Here is a 21,044-nt window from a genome sequence, read left to right on the forward strand (position 1 = left end):
GGCCCCTTCGGGGGAGGAGAAGGGGGGGCGCGGGGAGGGACGCGAGGCAGGGGCGTCGCCAGAGGAGGAGCGCGGCGCCCCGGGAGACCAAGGCTCCTGGGCCGCGGCTCCCAGCGCGGCCTCCGCTGCTCTCCCGGCTTGTCGCCCTGGCGTCGAGCCCTGCGGAAGGGGGTCGGCGCCTCGGCCAGGCGCAGCTGGGGACGGACCCAGCCCCAGCGCCAGCGCCAGCCCCAGCGCCAAGGACGGGCTGTCGGCCCGCACTGGCACCAAAAATGGAATAATAATCTCTCCAATACTCTGCTTTAGTATTAGAAAGCAGGCATTGCTGTGTTCGGCGCCGGATGCACGGGGTATAGTTCCGCCTATCATGCATACTCTACAACAAAAGTTCATCCGGTACATACCTTAAGGTTATGAATATTCATATATTTCCCAAGAAGTCTCCCCCTGTCCGCCTATCTATTACATTTACATAATGCTGGCATTGCAAAACTACACTATGCATGCACAGGGTTCTCGGGTGGTCATCAGTGGTTGTTTGGGGAGTTAGCCCCCACTCCTTTTTCCCTTTTATGGTCACGAGTCTTGAATTTCTTCAGGACGCAGGATAGGTCATCGTGATTGTTCTTTGGACAAATTTCACATTTCTTTACTATACTTTTTACAATTCCGGTCATTCTAACACTTAAAATCTGTCCCTTCAAATCATTTATCATGGCCTCAGTTCCTCAGTGTGTACACTGATGTTTCTGCTTTGCAATTTCCCTCATTACAGGTTAGGTTACTACAAGTTGGTTTTCAGGTGTAATCCACCATCCTTCCGAATTTTTACTAGCATTTAGAGCTTTAGCCAATTGGTCATGTTGTTCCCGATATTGTGGCCTATCCTTGGGAAGGTTAATGTGTTTTTTAAGGACAATCAAAAAGATGCCCCCCTTAGCTGCTTCCTTAGCTACCTGATCGGCCAACCTGTTTCCTACATGGATTTTGGTATTTCCAAAGCAGGTAAAACCTCTCTGGTATGGAGAACGATGGCTGAAAGGTAAATATGGGGAGGCCCAGCAGATTGCTTATATCACACTCCCACAAACCAGCCAAGTCAAGCACCATGTGCTTTTAATGATGGAAGCAACCAACAGATGGCTGGAAATACACCCTGTGCCTCATGCCACTGCCCCGAACACTCTCCTGGGCCTTGCAAAGCAAGTCCTGTGGTGACATGGCACCCCAGAAAGAACTGAGTCAGATAACAGGATTCATTTCCAAAACAAACTCATAGACATCTGGGCCAAAGACCATGGCATTGAGTGGGTGTATCACATCCCCTACCATGCACCAGCCTTCAGGAAAATCGAATGATACAATGGACTGCTAAAGTCCACTGAGAGCACTGGGTGGTGGGACCCTCAAACATTGGGATATACAGTTAGCAAAGGCCACCTGGTCAGTTAACTCTAGGGGGTCTACCAATCGAGCTGGGCCTGCCCAGTCAAACCTTTTATGTACTGTACAAGGAGATAAAGTCCCTGTAGTGCACATGAAGAATACATTTGGGAAGACAGGCGGGGGTGCTCCCAGACACATTCGTGGGGTTCCTTTTCCTCAAGGACCTGGATGCACTTGGTGGGTGATGCAGAAGGATGCAACAGTCCAATGTGTACCTCAAGATGATTTGATTTTGGGTGAGAACAGCCAATGATTTAAATTGTATGATGGTAATTGCTACATGATAATGCATGTCATCGCTACTATGACTGCTATATGCCATAGTATTACAGTAAGAATTATCCAGAGTAATGAAGAATGATCTTTGATGAAAGGCAACAAAGTGTAGAGGTGATGAAACCACAACAGGCTTCAGCAATGAGCGCCCAGCAACTTCCTCAAGATTGACGTCTTCAACCCACAGAGCGCGAGCATGGACTGATCAGCTACAAGTTTGGGATGCAGCATGTAGCAATCCACCATCACACACCATCTCTCCTGCCCTGAAAGACTGTTAGGACAGATGGAGCCCTTAGTCAGAGACTAAAGGAACTCAATGGACATTTTGTGGACATTTATGACCATTGTACAGACATTCCATACTGGTGGTCTACTAAGACAATGATATCTGTGTGTATGTATCAAAGGACAGGAAAAATGGCAGTGATTATTTGCAATTGATTGGAAAATGTTGGATCTGCACATGACGCAGATGTTCTAGAATAAGGGCTGGATACTGTCCTGGTTTCAGCAGGGAGAGAGTTAATTTTTTCTGTGGCTGGTGCAGGACTGTGTTTTGGATTCAGGGTGAGAAGCATGTCAACAGCACGCTGGCATTTTTTGTTGTTGCCGAGCTGTCACGCACTTTACAGCTTGTCGTAGTGACCTGCCAACGAGAAGGCTGGGGACACCACAGTAGCTCGGAGGTAACATGACCAGGGCAACTGACCCAAACTGACCAAAGGGATAGTCCATATCATATGACATCATGTTCCATACAGAACTGAGGGGTGAGTTGGGAAGCGGGTCAGATTGGGGTCTTTCAGAGTATCGACTATGGGTGGTGAGAAATTGTGCTGTTCACAACTTCGTTTTTATATATTGTTATTATTGTTGTTGTTTTGTTGTTATTGTTATTGTCTTCCTTTTTGCTTTACTTTATCCTCTTAAACTGTCTTTATCTAAACAAATGAGATTCTTTTTTCCTTTTCCATTTTCAGTTCTCTCCTGCATCCCACTGGGAGCAGGCAGTGAGTAACAGGTTATGTCGTTGTTTTAGCTGCCTGCTGGGTTCCTGTTAAAGCTCTGCTGGATTTCCTGTCTCCGTGGGAACGGCACAGAAGTAGCGGGCGGAGTCCTGAGGGCCAGGTCCCGCAGGGACAGAGATGACTCGGAACGGGAATTGTCCCGGGAGACTGTGGCTCGACCCCTCACAGAGGGTCCATAACGTGGACTATCCAAGATGTTGATGAGGGACACCCACTCGAGATGGCTACCCGGTGCCTGACGGTACCACAGAACGTCATAATCCCCGAAGCTGAAGCCAGATCCGCGGCAGGAGAGGTGCACGGAGTCCCCGGGCGCTCGCAGCCCTCCGCCCGTCTCCACCAGCCTCAGCTGCGCCCACAGCCCTGCGGACGGAGAGCGCAGGCAGCCGGGCAGGGCGCGCCCACGGCCCGAGGACGTTCACCCGCCGCCCCGGCGACACCCGCCCCGCCACAGCCACAGCCACCACCCCCTCAGCCGCGCCTGCTCCCGGCACTGCGGCCCCCACCGCGGAACGAAAGCCTCCCTGTGCATCTGCCTCTGCATCTCCCTCATCCTCTATCCCCCGCTCCCTCTCCCGCTTCCCCCACGCCACCCGCTCCCCGCTTCCCCGCTAAGGAAGACGAGCGACAGGCGACAGCGCGCCCGGCGTGGGAGCAGCCCCAGCCCCGCGCCCAGCCCCGGCCTCGCTGCCCTCCCCGCCCGCCTCTCACCTGCCGGCCCCGCGGCCAAGGACAAGGCCAGGAGCCACGGCCCCAGCCCGCGCGCCATCACGCCCTGCCGCGCCGGGGCCGGCCGGGGACCAAGGGCCCCCCGGCAGCCGCAGAGGAGCCGAGCGGAGCCGCGCTCGGGACCGCTCCTCACCGCCCCGACGCCTCGGCCCCTCGCCGGGGCAGCACCCACGACTCTGCCCGCCCACAACAAAAAACAACCGACCCGGCCCGGGCCGGCCCGGCCCCCCGGTGCCGCGGCCCCTTCGGGGGAGGAGAAGGGGGGGCGCGGGGAGGGGCGCGGGGCAGGGGCATCGCCAGAGGAGGAGCGCGGCGCCCCGGGAGACCAAGGCTCCTGGCCCGCGGCTCCCAGCGCGGCCTCCGCTGCTCTCCCGGCTTGTCGCCCTGACGAGCCCTGCGGAAGGGGGCCGGTGCCTCGGCCAGGCACAGCTGAGGACGGACCCAGCGCCAGTCCTAGCGCCAGGGACGGGCTGTCGACCCGCAGCATCCCCTCGCAGGACCCTCCCCGTGCCCCGCACCCCCAGCCCGCCCTGGCCTCACCCCCATCCCCTGCCCGCGCCCACAAGGCACACAGAGGGCTGTGCTGCCATCCAGAGGCACCTCGACAGGCTGGAGAAGGAATTGACAGGAAGGAACCCCATGCAGTTCCTCAGGGGGAAGAGCAAAGTCCTGCACCTGGGGAGGAACAACCCCATGCACCAGGGCAACCCGGGGGCTGCTCAGACGGAAATCACAGGTGCAGAAAAGGACCTGAGGCTTCTGCTGGACAACAACTTGACCACGAGCCAGCTATGGCCCCTGGCAGCAAAGAGGCCTGAAGGTGTCCTGGGCTGCACAGGAGCAATGTTTCCAGCAGCTCAGGAAGGGGATCCTTCCCCTCTCCTCAACGCCGCAGAACTCCCACCTGGAGTACTAGGAGTAATTCTGGGCTCCCCAGTACAGGGGAGACTTGGACATACTGGGGAGAGTCTAGTGAAGGGCCACGATGGTGATTATGGGATGCAGAACCTCTTACATCTGTCACCAAATCTGGGATAATAAACTCTCCAATACTCCGTTTTAGTATTAGAAAGCAGGCATTGCTTTGTTCGGCACCACATGTACAGGGGATAGTTCCGCCTATCATGCATACCTTTAAAACAGAAGTTCATTCTTTATATACCTTAAGACATGAATATTCATATATTTTCCAAGAAATCTCCGCCTCTCCGCCTATCTACTACATTTACATAATGTTGGCATTGCAAAACTACACTATGCATGTACAGGGTTCTCGGGTGGTCATCGGTGGTCATTTGGTGAGTCAGCCCCCCACTCCTTTTTCCCTTTGATTCTTTGAGGACAGTGTCTTCTCCTTGGATGGTTCCCAACTCTGTTGTCCGGCCAAGCTGTTCTTCCTTATCAACCTTGTTTGAGCAATCCTGCCAGGATGTTTCTGTTCTCAAGGTGAGGATATCTTCTCCATACACTAATAGGCCTTGTTAAATTCAAAGCTAATCATTGTTTAGTAAAATAATTTCTCAACACATCAGGAAAAGCCATGAGAGCTGGGACTGTTTCCCCTGGAGAAGAGAAGGCTCAGGGGGCATCTCAGCAACATAGAAAAACATGTGAAGTGTGGGTGCAGAGAAGGCAGGGCCAGGCTCTCTTCAGTGGTGCTCAGTGACAGGTCAAGGGGCAATGCACAAAAACTCAAAAACAGTGGGCTCCATCTGAACATCAGGAAATGCTTTTGAACCATCACTGTGGCTGAGCACAGGCACAGATTGCCTCTCCTGAAGAGGAGAGGAGAGAGGTTGTGGATTTTCCATGCTTGGAGGTCTTCACAAGCTGTCTGGACATGGTCCTGACCATCTGGCTCTGGGTGGCCCTGCTTGAGCAGGGGGCTTGTACCACATGACCTTCTGAGATGCCTTCCAACCTCAACCTCCCTGTCACTCTCAGAAAGACTCACAGGCACATCCACCCCTTTGCAGGTGATACCTGCCAGGGCAAAGGGGAAAACTGCAACGCAGACTTTGCTATGTAAAGTCAGTTCTTCACTAGCCTAGGAGGGAGACAAGGATGCTTAGCATAGAATTCCCCAGGGAATGTACTGGTTTATATTTTAGCTAGGCACATAGCGGTGCCCTAGCCTCATCCATGGTGGGATCATGATGGAGAGGAAAGCAGGGCTGGTATATGTGGCTGATAGTTGACTATTGCTCGCATAATCGGTACGTACTTGTCCTACGCAGGATCAGTACGTATTTGTCATGTGCATTTTGTACAGACGTATGGTCAGTGGTGGAGGAATCTTCATTGTTGTAAACCGAGGTCCCATGCAGGTGGGGGGCTTTATCCCAGATTCTGGTCGACTGCTTTTCTGGCTGTGGTTATACACCTGGTTTCATTGGAGGGTAAATCTTTGTCCTGGGTTCAGATAGGAGAGAGTTAATCTTCACCAGAAGCTGGGGTGGGACACAGCCAGAACAGGTGACCCAAACTAGCCAAAGGGGGTATTCCATACCATGTCACATCATGCTCAGCATAAAAGGGGGGCTAGTCGGAGAGGGGGGCGTGACTCGGAATGATCCAGCTTTGGGATGTGTCTGAGTTGTATGGTTGTTGGGTGAGAAACTGCATTTTGCATCACCAGTTCTGCATATTCTGTTAAGTACTGTTGTTGTTATTTCCCTCTCCCTTGCTGTCCCAGCAAACTGTCAATATCCCAACCCAAGAGGCTTTGCCTTTGTCTCCTGTCCTTGTTCTGGCACCCATTAGTTTTGGGTGATTCTTATGGTTATACCATTGATACAGTGTATCGCTATTAACATCATGCAATTTAATTTACTGGCTATTTTCACCCAAAACTAATGAAGGATGGACTTTGAAACTGAACAAAGTGCCACGATGATGGAACTAGTACTGACTTCAACTGGTGCCCAGAAACTTTATCGAAAATCACATCTTTGACATCCAGACTGTGAGCATGGATCATACCAGATACACCGGCTGTGAAGACTCCGGATACAGCGTGCAACAATCCAGCAGCACGCACCATTGCTCCTGCTCTGAGAGACTGTAATGGCAGATGGAACCCAAAGCCACGGACTAAATGAACTCGACAGACATTTTAGAGTGATAGCCCATAGAGTAAGGCAATGAGATCTGTAAAATAATCTGGGCATGACGTAGATGGTATGGAATAAGGGGTGGATAACTATGTTCAGTCAATGTTTTGCCCGTTACCTCTTCCAATTACTATCCTTATCTCGATTTTCTCGAGTCCCACGTTGGGGGCCACAAAGGACTGTAGTGGGTTGACCCTGGCTGGGGGCCAGGTGCCCACCAGAGCCGCTCTATCACTCCCCTCCTTCACTAGACAGGGGAGAAAAAGTACAACAAAAAGCTTGTGGGTCGAGATAAGGACAGGGAGAGATCATTCACTAATTATCATCACGAGCAAAACAGACTGAACTTAGAGAGGAAATTAATCTAATTTATTACTAGGCAAAACAGAGTAGAGGAATGAGAAATAAAACCAAATCTTAAAACACCTCCCGCCACCCCTCCCATCTTCCCAGGCTCAACTTCACTCCTGGCTTCAACCTCCGCCTCCCCCCCGCTCAGCGGCACAGGGGGACGGGGAATGGGGGTTGTGGTCAGTTCATCACACGTTGTTTCTGCTGCTTCTTTGTCCTCAGGGGGAGGACTCCTCTCATCATTCCCCTGCTCCAGCGTGGGGTCCCTCTCACGGGAGACAGTCCTTCATGAACTTCTCCAATGTGAGTCTCTCCCATGGGCTACAGTCCTTCACGAACTGCTCCAGCGTGGGTCCCCCACAGGGTCACAAGTCCTGTCAGCAAACCTGCTCTGGCGTGGGCTCCTCTCTCCATGGGTCCACAGGTCCTGACAGGAGCTTGCTCCAGCGCGGGCTTCCCACAGGCCACAGCCTCCTTCGGGTGCCTCCACCTGCTCCAGCGTGGGGTCCTCCACAGGCTGCAGGTGGGATCTCTACACCCCCTCATCCTTCCTCCATGGGCTGCAGGGGGACAGCCTGCTTCACCATGGTCTTCACCACCGGCTGCAGGGGAATCTCTGCTCCGGCGCCTGGAGCACCTCCTGCCCCTCCTTCTGCACTGACCTTGGTGTCTGCAGAGTTTCTTACATCTTCTCACTCCTCTCTCTGGCTGCAAAAGCCCTAACTGTTTTTCTCTTTCTTAAATATGTTACCACAGAGACGCTGAGTGGCTCGGCCTTGGCCAGCGGCGGGTCCGCATTGGAGCCAGCTGGCATTGACTCTGTCAGACACAGGGGAAGCTTCTAGCAACTTCTCACAGAAGCCACCCCTGTAGCCCCCCCATTACCAAAACCTTGCCACGCAAACCCAACACATTCCACCCCTCGCCTCTGTGAATCACATATTTAAGAATTATCATTAAAATATACATTCAACACAAAAACTTTGCAAACACTAATCACATCGATGAGGAAAAAGAAAAAAGAATTCCCCACACCAAAATCAAAACAACACTATCACACCACCAAACGAGTGGACAATCTACACACAAAATCTACCTCTAGTCCCTTCACCACTATTTCACTCTCAAGCTATGTTCAGTCCATGTTTTGCCCGTTACCTCTTCCAATTACTATCCTTATCTCGATTTTCTCATGCCCCACGTTGGGCACCAAAAAAGGACTGATGTGGTTTAGCCCCAGCCGGCAGCTGAGTGCCACGCGCCTCTCACTCACCCCTCCCCCAGTGGGATGGGGAGGAGAACGGAAAAACAACAGCAAAGCCTGGAGGGTTGGGATAAGGGCAGTTTACTGGGACAACAAGGGAGAGGGAAACAATCAACAACAGTACTGATAACAGATATTCACAATGGGTGATAACAGAGAACAATTTACCGATCCGAGGACCGACCACCAGACACTCAACCTGTCCGGGAGCCACGCCGAACTCGCCCTTGCCCGACTAGCCCCCCTTTTATGGTGAGCATGACATCACATGGTATGGAATAGCCCCCTGCCAGCTTGGCTCACCTGTCCTGGCTCCTTGTGAAATTAACTCTGTCCTTGCCAGAACCAGGACATCTCCCCATTCTCCTCCCCATCCCACCGAGGGAGGGGTAAGCGAGAGGGTGCGTGGTGCTCAGCTGCCGGCTGAGGCTAAACCACGACAGTCCTTTTTGGCGCCCAACGTGGGGCATGAAGGGTTGAGATAACAACAGATTTGACCGTAGCCTGTTAAAACAAAGTTGTATTTATTGTATTGTTTTAAGCAGCCACTGGTCACAATGGTGTTTTGTTTGGTCACATGGCTGTGGTATCTAAACCCTTACTTGCTGTATGTACTTCTTGTGATGCTGTTTATCATCTCTGGGAGAGGAGTCTGGATTCTCATTTTGCTGTACTGTGCAATATCAGCTTCTGATATGATAACATCAATGGTCATGAGCTTAAGTTGGTATTGGTATGGGGCTTTGCTGTCATGCCCATACCTCGGATGACATCTGTTTAACTGATTAATAATTGCACCCAATCTATGGGAAAGACTGAAGGGGGGATACTTTCTCCCACTCTTTCACCTCCCCTTTTCTGTTCAGGCTAGTCACAACACCTTTTGAGAATTTTGAATACCCTTGGGATGTTCAAGCCAGCATGTTCCTATTATTATGTCTTCTGGATGTGTTTCAAGTCTTGTTCAGAGTTACAAAAAAGTGTTTTAAGAATATCACCCAGAGATCTTCCACAAGGCTGAATAGTCAGGGCTGGCATGGCATGTGGGAGAGTATGGGCAGGTATCTAGAGAACTTCTCACCCCCAATGTTTTGGAACTTCACCCCTGAACAACTACAGGACCCTGAGAAAGTGATAGAATATTTGAAATGGAAATGCTGTGGCTATTCCAAGGAGGCACAACTTACCTCACTGTGCTGGGCTCTGGCCAGCAGCACACACTGCTTGATAGTAGGCAGTGCCATCAGGGGGAAGAGAGAGAACAGACCCATTGGCACAGCAGCTACACCAAACCCCACGACAGGCACTGCAGCTACCCCAACCATTGTGACAGGCACTGCAGCTACTCAAACCCCATGACAGGCACTGTGGCTACTCAAACCCCCATGACGAGGACTGCAGGTGAACCAAAAAACAACCCATACCTGTATCAGTTGCCCCTATACAAAAGAAGAAACACAAAGAAATCAGTTCACTTAGTGAAGGATGATGATGAACCGGGACCATCACAAGAACAGGAAGAAGAGCCAGAACCAGAAGTGATCACCCAATCCCTGTCCCTGAGTGAGCTGTGAGATATGAGAAAAGATTTCAGCCGCCTTCCAGGGGAGCACATCCTTACCTGGCTGCTCCGATGCTGGGATAATGGGGCCAGTAGCCTGGAATTGGAGGGCAGGGAGGGCAAGCAGCTGGGATCCCTGTATAGGGAAGGGGGTATTGACAAGGTGATTGGGAAGAAGGCACAGGCCCTCAGCCTCTGGAGGCGACTCCTGTCAAGTGTGAGGGAAAGGTATCCCTTCAGCGAGGATGTCATATGTCGGCCAGGCAAGTGGACCACCATGGAGCGAGGTATCCAGTATCTGAGGGAATTAGCTGTGCAGGAGACGGTTTGTTATGACCCGAACAATGTGCAGTTACCCAGAGACCTTGATACAGTCCAGTGCACATGGCCCATGTGGTAGAAGTTTATACAGAGCGCACCATCATTGTATGCCAACTCACTGGCAGTAATGGACTGGAAAAGCGAAGAGGCAAAAACAGTGGATGAAATGGCTGGCTGACTCCAGCAATATGAAGAGAATCTCCCTTCCTCCCTTGTCTTGGCTGTGGAGAAACTCTTCTGGGAGTTCCAGCAATTCAGAGAGGGTATGTCCTACTCCCACGTGTATGGACCAGTATCTCAGCTATTCAGAGTAAGCGTTCCTCTGCTCAGGAGAGAGGATATAGAGGGTACACACCATGAGGCACCCTGTGTTTTTTATTGTGTGACCATGGAGAGGACACGAGGAAGTGGGATGGAAAGTCTACCTTGACACTACAGGCACGGGTACATGAATTGCAAGGCAAAACAGTCACAAAAGGGGATTCCTTCAGGAAAAACACCGCTCCTGTTTCCCGCGGCCAGTCCCCCAGACCGAGTGGAAGGTCTACTCGTAAGTGTGATCCTCTTGAAGGGACCTCTAAGTCAATTTTGCAAGAAGTGAGTAGTGAATATGATGAGCAGGATTAGAGGGGCCCTGCCTCCAGCCAGGTGGAGGAAATGGACAAGGGACAACTGGGTTTATTGGACTGTGTGGATCCAATGGCCTGGCACATCAGATCCACAAGAGTACAAGGCTGTAGTGGACACTAGTGCCATCCAGCTTTGAAGCGGCAGAACCCATCTGTATTTCTGGAGTGACAGGGGCATCCCAACAGCTAACTGCACTGGGGGCCCAAGTGAGCCTCACTGGGAATGAGTGGCAAAAGCCCCCCATTGTGATTGGCCCAGAGACTTCCTGTACTCTTGGCATAGACTACTTCCGGAGAGGGTATTTGAAGGACCCAAAACGGTACTGGTGGGCTTTGGGCATAGCTGCCTTGGAGACAGAGGGAACTGAACAGCTGTCTACCTTGCCTGGTCTCTCGGAGGACCCTTCTGTTGTGAGGTTGCTCAGCATCGAAGAACAAAAGGAGCCAATCACTACCACAACTGTGCACTGATGGCAATATCGTGCCAACCGAGACACCCTGATTCCCATCCATAAGCTGATTCGTCAACTGGAGAGCCAAGGAGTGATCAGGAGAACATCCACTGCAATCAAGCAAGTCAAGCAGGTAAAGCCTGTCTGGTATGGAGGATGATGGCTGACATGTAAATATGGGGAGGCCTGGCAAATTGGTTACATCACACTGCCACAAACCCACCAAGGCGAGCGCCATGTACTCACAATGGTGGAAGCAACCACTGGATGGCTGGAAACATATCCCGTGATCCATGCCACGGCCCAGAACACTATCCTGAGCCTTGAAAAGCCAGCCCCGTGATGACATGGCACCTCAGAAAGAATTTGAGTCAGACAACAGGACTCATTTCCAAAACAACCTCATAGACACCTGGGCCAAAGAGCATGGCATTGAGAGGGTGTATCACATCCCCTACCATGCACCAGCCTCTGGGAAAATTGAACAATACAATGGACTGCTAAAGACTACACTGAGAGCAATGGGTGTTGGGACCTTCAAACTTTGAGATACACATTTAGCAAAGGCACCTGCTTGGTTAACTCTAGGGGGTCTACCAGTCGTGCTGGCCCTGCCCAAACAAAACTGCCACGCACTGTAGAAGGGGAGAAAGTCCCCATAGTATGTATGGAGAACATGTTGGGGAAGAGAGTCTGGGTTAGTTCCGCTTCAGACAAAAGCAAACCCATCTGTGGCATTGCTTTTGCTCAAGGACCTGGATGTACTTGGTGGGTGATGCAGAAGGATGGGGAAGTCCGATGTGTAGCTCAAGGGGATTTGATTTTGGGTGAGTGAGAATAGCCAGTAAATTAAATTGTATGATGTTAATTGCTACAATTGCTATATGTATATGAACAGTAGTACAGTAAAAATCACCCAAGGGGGGCTAGTCCTGGAGGGGGCATGTGTCCAGGATGTGAGGCTCGAGTACGATCCAGCTTCAGGATGGGTCTGAGTTGTATGATCGGTGGGTGAGAAACTGCATTGTGTATCACCAGTTTTGCATATTCTGTTATAAGTACCGTGGTTTTTATTTCTCTCCCCCTTTGCTGTCCCAGTAAACTGTCCTTATCCCAGCCCACGAGGTTTTGAGTTTGTCTCCCCATTCTCCTCCTCATCCCACCGGGGGAGGGGGGCAAACGAGTAGCCACATGGTGCTCAGCTGTTGGCTGGGGCTAAACCATGACAGTCTTCTGTGGTTTTCTGGTCAGTATGGGGAGTTCTGTGCTAGGTTGGGTCTCTGCATCACATGGATCCTGATGTAAAAGATCATGGTCTCAGGTCATCTCCATTCTTCTACAGAAGTGGTATTGCAGTTAGCATCTTGCCTTTCACAGCTGCCACCCTGATGACTTACAGAAAAAGCTTTTTTACATGTGTGCTGAGCAAAACTTGCTGTCCTCTTATGCCTTGGCCTTGATTCAGATGGGATAGAGTTAATTTTCTATCTAGTAGCAAGCACAGTGCTGTGTTTCGGATTTAGGGTGAGAAAAATGTTGATAGCACACTGATGTTTTGCTTGTGTCCAGGCAGTGTTTACACCAAGTCAAGGACTTTTCAGCTTCTCATACTGCCCCACCAGTGAGGAGGCTGGGGGTGCACAGGAAGCACCGTGGGAAGTCACATCTGCTTGAAACTGGCCAAAGGGATATTCCATTCATGCTTGGTATATAACTTGGGGTAAGCTGGCCGGGGGAACGACCGCAGCTCGGGAAATGAAGGGCATTGGTTAGCAGATAGTGAGCAATGGTGCTGTGTATCACTTGTTTTATATATTCTATTATTATATCATCATCATCATTATCATTATCATTGTCATTATCATCTTCTATCCTATCAAACAAACCTAGAGCCTGGCTTTGGAAGCATGGGGAATAACACGCATCCCCATCTGACCAGTTGACTGGCTGCTGCCTGGAGCCTGAGAGGCCTATTGCTGGCCACAGCTGGTTGCTGGAGGCAGGGTTCCTGGACGGAGGGGAGGGGAGGGCAGGGAATTCAATCACACCCAAAGGCCTCTGCCGGAGGATTGCAGCGGGTACATGGCGGCATGTTGGCAGCCCATGAGGCCAGGAGGAAAGACTAGAGATCTATCTGCCAGTCAGAAAGCCAAGGATGCTGGAGTACTGCCAAAGCATTTCCAGCCCCCAAAGCTGTCTCTTAAAAGCTCTGGCTGGCCATCAGGCCTGACGCTGTCCTTTCAGGCTCCCCAGGAAAAGACTACAAGGAAGGGGAGCAGAACAGGAGCCAGTTTGCTCCTCGGACGGCAGAAGGGTTGAGGCTGTAATGGACCTCTGGAAAAGGTCTAGTTGAACCCTCCTGCTTGAAGCAGGGCCAGCTAGAGTGGGCATAATGGGTCTGCTTGGGATGGAATTACTTGTCTTCATAGCTGCCTGTATGGGCAGCTGCGAGGTTTTCTGACCAAAGCCATGTTGACAACACACCGATGGTTTAGCTACTGCTGAACAGTGCTTACGCAGCATCAGGGATGCAGCATCAGCATTCTCTGTTTCTTACGTTGCTCCACCACCTGCACAGCTGACCACATCTGGCCAAAGGGATATTCCATACTACACGATGTCATGCGAAGCAATAAAAGCTGGGAGAAAGAAGGAGGAAAGGGGGATATTCAGAATTACGACATTTGTCTTTTCCAAGTAGCTGCTACATGTGATGAAGGCCTGCTTTCCTGGAAATGGCTAAACATCTGCCTGCTGATGGGAAGAAGAGAATTAACTTCTTATTTTACTCTGTTTGTGCATGCAGCTTTTGCTTTACTTATTAAAACTCTCTTTATCTCAACACTAATATTTTCTCTCTTTTACAATTCCAATTCCCTCCCCCATCCCGCTGCAGGTGACTGAGCGAGCAGCTGCGTGGGCCTTAGCTACCTTCTGGGGTTCGGGACGGTAGGCTACCCACAACCTTGTCCACTTCCATTTTGACTGTCTGCAGGAATGGAGACTACGCAGCCTCAGGTATTTACACACACTCACAAATCCCCCCATGGCATTTTCTTCTCTATGCTGAACAAACCCAGCTCTCTCAGGCTCTCCTTCTATGTCAGATGCTCCCTTCCTCATCTTCATGGCCCATCATTACTTTTGCTCTGGGATGTCCACATCTTTTCTGTGCTGGGGAGCCCAGGACTGGACGCAGTAGTCCACAGTCCCAGAAGAGCTGAGCTCAAGAGTAGTCCATCCCAATGAGCAAGGAGTCAGGCAAAATGCCAGCAGGCCTGCATGGAAAAACAAGCCTAGGGAAAATGCAGGTCCACTGCTGAACGGGGTGAGGACCTGGTGATAGAGGACATGGAAAATTGTGGAGGTAATAAATGCCTTACTCCTCTCAGTCTTTACAAGCAAAACTGTCCTTCAGGAATCCCAGAGGCCAGGGGGAAAGGCTGGAGGAAGGAAGATGTACCCTTGCACACTCCATGTCACTGAGCACTTATCTGGTCCATAACAAGTAGCCTTGTCTCTGATGTTTCCAGGGAACTCAGTGCTGAAAGTGTAACTCAATTCAGAATACACAACACCCACCCTCTCTCCATCCACCAAGACCCATCGTCTTATTGTAGAAGGCTTCACATTTGGTTAAGCTCAATTTCCACTGCACAAAGCCATGCTGACTGTCAGTGAGGAAGGCGAGGGAGGAGGTGCTGCAGGCATTGCAGCAGATATTCCCCTGCAGCCTGTAGTGAAGACCATGGTGACACAGGTTGTCCCTCTGCAGCCCATGCTGGACCATGATGGAGTAGATATCCACCTATCCACCCTGCAGCCCATAGCGGACCCCACGCCGGAGAAATCCGATTTGCCCTGAATGAAGCTGTGACCTCGTGGAGAGGTCACGCTGGAGCAGGCTCCTGGCAGGAACAGTGGTCCTGCGGAGAGGAGTGTACCCTGGAGCAAGTTTTCTAGCAGGACCTGTGCTCTGCAGGGGAACCATGCTGGAACTGAAGGACTGCACCCTATGGAAAGGACTCATGCCGGAGGAGTATGTGAAGAACTGTAGCCTGTGGGAAGGACCCATGTTGGAGAAGTTCATGAAGAACTGTTTCCCATGGGTGGGACACCTCGCTGGAGTATCAACAAGATGAACATGAGAAGGAAGGAGCGGCAGATAAAAAAGTGTTATGAAGTGACTACAGCACACATTCCCTGTTCTCGTTCACTGCTCAGGGGGAAGAGGTAGAGACAAGTTGGGAGTGAAGTTGAGCCTGGGAAGAAGGGAGGGGTGGGGGAAAGGTGTTTTTAGATTTGTTCTTATGTCTCATTATCCTACTCTGAATTAATTGGCAATAAAGCAAATTAATTTCCCCAAGTCAAGTCCTTTGTCCTGTGATGGTAATTGCTGGGTCATCTCCCTGTCCTTATCTTGACCCATCACCCTGTCATTATACATTTTCCCCCTGCTCACAGGAGGAGGGGGACTGATAGAGTGGCTTGGTGGGCACATGGGGGCCAGCAAGCTCAAACCACTACATATCATCTACATCTTCCTCCTGAGCAGCCACCCACCACAATGTCACCCATGCTCATCTGCCCTCTGCCTTTCCTAAACAGCCTGGCTCCATCCACTACAGTACTCCTGTAAGCCACCGCTCCCCATCTATCTCCATGACCCCATAGCTCTACAGCCCAGCCATGGAGGAAAACCTGGGCCATGTTGGACAGGACCCCAGGTAATGTGCAATTACATGCACTTCACCACCCAGGCTCTGAAGCGCCCAGAATAGATCCTCCTGCATCATAAACGGTCTCAGCCCTTCAACCACACTTCCTTCCCTTCACTGCCTTCTACTGCAAGCACGCCAAAGGTCTGTTTCCTGCACCTGCCATTGCGTCACACCAACGTCTGGTTAGTGGCTGCTAGAATGAAATGCTGAGAAGTCTGTATTCTCTGTCAGACAGTTTTTGCTCCACTCTGCTGCAGAGCTGCTCCAGGGTGAGGCTAGCACCACAGTAATACACTGCTTCATCCCCTTGCTTTGCTGCCTGGATCTGCAGCGTGAATCTGTTCTGGGAGCTCTCCACTATTCCCTTAAAGCGACCCTGGAAACCTTCTCCATAGTAATCACCCTCCTTGTAAATCCAGTCCAGAGTGCCACGTGGCCCCTGCCGGTACCAGAACATGTAGTAGCTGCTCATTCTGCCTCCACTCATGCTGCACTGGAAGGTGACTCCATCTCCCTCTCGCACGGCCAGTTCCCTCATGTGTTGCTCCAAGGCCACCTGGGCAGTGACTGCTGCAGAGAGCGAGAACGAGCTCTGATCACTCCAAGAATAAGCAAAGGTTGGGCAGCACTGGTGGGGGCATTGGATGGCACAGGACCAGCAGGAGGACTGAATTGTTCTCTGTGAGCCCACCTGACAGAGATGGGCAGAGGAATAGAGCTGGTACCAGGAATCAGGGCTCATGAGGTGGGAGACACCACGTTTCCCTCCCTCCTTCTCCCTGTCAGACAGGGAACTCTTCCCAATTTACCTACTCAAAGGTTTTGCATTTTCAAGGAAAATCCCTTTGTCTTTGCCAAGCTGGGATGGTGAGGAACCCACTCTCCTGTCCCTGAAACTGCTCTGTAAGCACACAGGAGGGACAAGGACCTCCCATGGGCAAGTGGGCTTGGGCCCCATGCTGCCATCCTTGACCTGGTCTTTGCAAGATGGGTTGCAGTGCCCCATGAGCAGAGTGTCCAGTCCAAGAGCAAAGCATTAGGCCCCACGATGTGCGAGTAGCAGGTCACTGCCCTGCCTGTCCCCACACTGCAGAGGAGGCAGGCTGGACAGAGGTGCTTAACTCATGGCTAGAAGAGTGCTGTTCCCACCGTGTGCTGCAGGACTGGGTGGGGAGGTCAGGCCAGAGGCACAGGTCAGGCTGCAAGCCATCAGCACAGCTCCACAGAGCTCTGCAGAGCTGTGCAGAGCACAGGGGCATGCTCAGTTCCTGGGGGCAGGGGTGGGGGCCATCACCCCTTCCTTTCACTTACCTACCATGGGCAGTAACCCCATGCACATGGCAGTCCACATGGCCAGGCCCACTCTCTGTCGCCTCCCTCCAGCTTCTCTCTGCCGGCAGAACAACTCTGCCCACATCTTCCCTGCCTCTGCCTCTCTGCCTGTAGTCAGTCCTAGTCCCTCTGCGTCACTCCCTCCATCTATGACAACAGAGAAGGCGAGAGGCGGGGGCTGGAGCAGCAGCACCAGTTGATGCTCGCTTGGCAGAAAAACCTCTGTTAGGCAAAAGGTGAGGTGTTGCTGTGGGGCCACCCTCGACCTTCCTTTAGGGAAGGACTGCAGTGTTTGTGCTGGGACTTTGGAGCTGGCCCTGGGGGTGGCAGCTTGTCCTCACGGGAAGGCCCACGTCCCTTGCTGCTGCTGAGCTGCTGCTCCTGGATGGGTCCACCTAGAGTCCAGCTCTGCTTGGACAGGGCATCTCTAGGCAGATGTGCTCCTCATCCTGCTCCCTCCACTCTGACCCAGCACCCAACTCGCTCCCCCATGCTGATGCTTCTCCAGTTCCCTCTCCCTCTGTAAACCTCTTCCTGACCCGCTGAGCTAGAAAGGCCAGGTGAGCTCCAGGATGTGGTTGGTTCTGAAGCTCTGGGGTAGATGTGCATGCTGAAAACACACAGCTCATCTCCAAAACTCATGTGTGCAGGACTCAGCAGGGATCAGGCTCTTGGGGCTGCTCAGCAGAGCAAGGACAATCCCTTCTCCATGCTTATCCTACACAGCAGAAACCCAGAGCTCCCCCTAGGACCTTTGTGCTACAGGACACATCACCTAACCGAGCCCTGACACAGTGACACCATCTTGACAGGCACCACCATTTTGGGCAGCACTGCCCACTCCACAGTGGCCCTCCACACACTGTCTGAATCCTTCCCCTCCCCTCTCTTTTCACCGGTGCTCCAACATAGCCCCTTGAGGAGACGATCCAGGACAGGGCTTGGAAGGGCAGTTGCAGAGGGCAGACGAACCCATTGAAACTGGAGGCTTGAGGCTGGGGAAAAAAGCAGGGGGATGCAGGGCCGGGGGGATCTATGGTGCCCTGCGTCCCTTGGAGCAACACAACAAAGAGACTATACTCATCTCGTCAAAAGAGTTTTTGACTCAGCTCCTCCTGTTGCACTACTCTGGGGCTCCCTGAACAATAGAAGGTTTCAAAACTCACTTCAACTCTAGATTTCCATGTTCAAGTTGTGCTTCTTCAATGCCCACTGTGCTTCTTCCTATGCAAAACTTTTCCCCTGTCACTTTGTCCTCGCAGCAGAGACTGAGAAGGAAGAAAGAAGGTAACGGCATGTTCAGGGGTTTGTGGGTGCTTGTGGGAGACTCTGCTGCTGCTAATGCTGCTGCAGCACCTCTGTGCCTGTTTCCAGGTAAAGCCACACCAGACTATTCCTGAGAAGTCTGGGAACAGCCTTGCTTTGCAGCAACCACAAAAGACTCAGCTGGATTTAAACCTCCTCCTTCCTTTTCTACCCTGGCCTGCCCATGTCTCAGGCACTGTGCCCTTTTCCAGCTCGCTGGTGATGCAGAAATAGGTGGCCGTGCCTGCAGGCGATGGTGAGAGCACTTCCAGGGACAGCTGGTTCCTGGAGAGGTCTGCAGAGCTGGTGACTCGCGTCTGGAAGGATGAAGCAATGTGCTGGAGTCCCGTGAAGGGATACTGCAACACTATATGCTGCAGGTCTCTGCCAGCAGTCTGATGGATCCAGTCCCAAGTGTAGCTGCTGTCGGAGATGGGTACACCAGAGATGTGGCAGGTAAATGTGAGAGATGGCTTATTCACAGCCCTCACCAGCACCATCTATGGGTGTCCAAAGTATTCTCTGGGATTCGATGGAAACAGCAAACATTGTTTGCAAAGGACAAGGAACTGGGGAATGTTAGAGGAGAAAGGGTTGGCATGATACATGGGAAGATGGGAAAGAGAAGGCTTAGAGCTCATTTGGGGACAGAAACAGGTAGGACATCCCTGTCAGAATCAAACATTTGAAAACTCTATGCTGTAACTACATGACTCTATGAGAATAACCCTGAACATCTGGGGGACTCACCTCCCTGCCAGCTCCCAGGCCCAGAGCCAGGACCCGGGTGGGAGGTTTGTGTTAAAGCTCTGCTGGATTTCCTGTCTCCGTGCGAACGGCACAGAAGTAGCGGGCAGAGTCCTGAGGGCGCAGGTCCCCCAGGGACAGAGATGACTCGGAATGGGAATTGTCCCGGGAGACTGTGGCTCGACCCCTCACAGAGGGTCCATAACGTGGACTATCCCATATGTTAATGACGGACACCCACTCGAGACTGCTACCCGGTGCATGACGGTACCACAGAACGTTATAATCCCCGAAGCTGAAGCCAGATCCGCGGCAGGAGAGGTGCACGGAGTCCCCGGGCGCTCGCAGCCCTCCGCCCGTCTCCACCAGCCTCAGCTGCGCCCACAGCCCTGCGGACGGAGAGCGCAGGCAGCCGGGCAGGGCGCGCCCACGGCCCGAGGACGTTCACCCGCCGCCCCGGCGACACCCGCCCCGCCACAGCCACAGCCGCCAACCCCCTCTCTCCCGGCAAAGCCCCGCGACCGGGGCAAGGCCCCGCCTGCCCTCCTCGGGGCTCAGCCGCGCTTGCTGTCGGCACTGCGACCCCGACCGCGGAACGAAAGCCTCCCTCTGACTCTACATCTCACTCTGCCTCTGCACCTCCCGCTTCCTCTCCCGCTCCCCCCCACGCCACCCGCTCCCCGCTTCCCCGCTAAGGAAGACGAGTGACAGGCGACAGCGCGCCCGGCGTGGGAGCAACCGCAGCCCCGGGGCCCCGCAAGGGGCAGGGCCGCCCGCGGGAGCAGCCCCAGCCCCGGCCTCGCTGCCCTCCCCGCCCGCTTCTCACCTGCCGGCCCCGCGGCCAAGGACAAGGCCAGGAGCCACGGCCCCAGCCCGCGCGCCATCACGCCCTGCCGCGCCGGGGCCGGCCGGGGACCAAGGGCCCCCCAGCAGCCGCAGAGGAGCCGAGCGGAGCCGCGCTCGGGACCGCTCCTCACCGCCCCGACGCCTCGGCCCCTCGCCGGGGCAGCGCCCACGCCTCTGCCCGCCCCCCAGCAAAACACACCCGGCCCGGCCCGGCCCCCCCGGTGCCACGGCCCCTTCGAGGGAGGAGAAGGGGAGGGACGCGGGGCAGGGGCGTCGCAAGAGGAGGAGCGCGGCGCCCCGGGAGACCAAGGCTCCTGGCCCGCGGCTCCCAGCGCGGCCTCCGCCGCTCTCCCTGCTTGTCGCCCTGACGTCGAGCCCTGCGGAAGGGGGTCGGCGCCTCGGCCAGGCGCAGCTGGGGACCGACCCAGCCCCAGCGCCAGCGCCAGGGACGGGCTGTCGACCCGCTGCGTCCCCTCGCAGGACCCTCCCCGTGCCCCGCACCCCCAGCCCGCCCTGGCCTCCCCCCCATCTCCTGCCCGTGCCCACAAGGCACACAGAGGGCTGTGCTGCCATCCGGAGGGACCTCGACAGGCTGGAGAAGGAGCTGGCAGGAAGGAACCCCATGCAGTTCCTCAGGGGGAAGAGCAAAGTCACAGATTCACAGTCAGACCATCACAGAATGGTAGGGGTTGGAAGGGACCTCTGGAGATCATCTCGTCTAGCCCCCTGCTAGAGCAGGATCACCTAGAGCAGGTTGCACAGGATCACGTCCAGACGGGCCTGGAATATCTCCAGAGAAGGAGACTCCACAACCTCTCTGGGCAGCCTGTCCCAGTGCTTGGTCACCCTCATATTGAAGAAGTTTTTCCTCATACGCAGGTGGAATTTCCTGTGTTCCAGTTCGTGCCCGTTTCCCTTTG

At 53.3% G+C, this 21,044-nt stretch overlaps 1 protein-coding gene and 1 pseudogene across 1 annotated transcript in view; both read right to left on the reverse strand.

Moving 5' to 3' along the window:
• Nucleotides 1-21,044, reverse strand: part of LOC104638263 (M1-specific T cell receptor alpha chain-like) — a 487,043-nt gene that overhangs the window by 409,552 nt on the left and 56,447 nt on the right. The gene's annotated exons all lie outside the window — the stretch shown is intronic.
• Nucleotides 2,783-3,522, reverse strand: LOC142604950 (Ig heavy chain V region C3-like; annotated as a pseudogene).

Source organism: Balearica regulorum, chromosome 24 (genome assembly GCF_011004875.1).
Source record: "Balearica regulorum gibbericeps isolate bBalReg1 chromosome 24, bBalReg1.pri, whole genome shotgun sequence".
In the NCBI taxonomy this organism is placed as follows: domain Eukaryota; kingdom Metazoa; phylum Chordata; class Aves; order Gruiformes; family Gruidae; genus Balearica; species Balearica regulorum.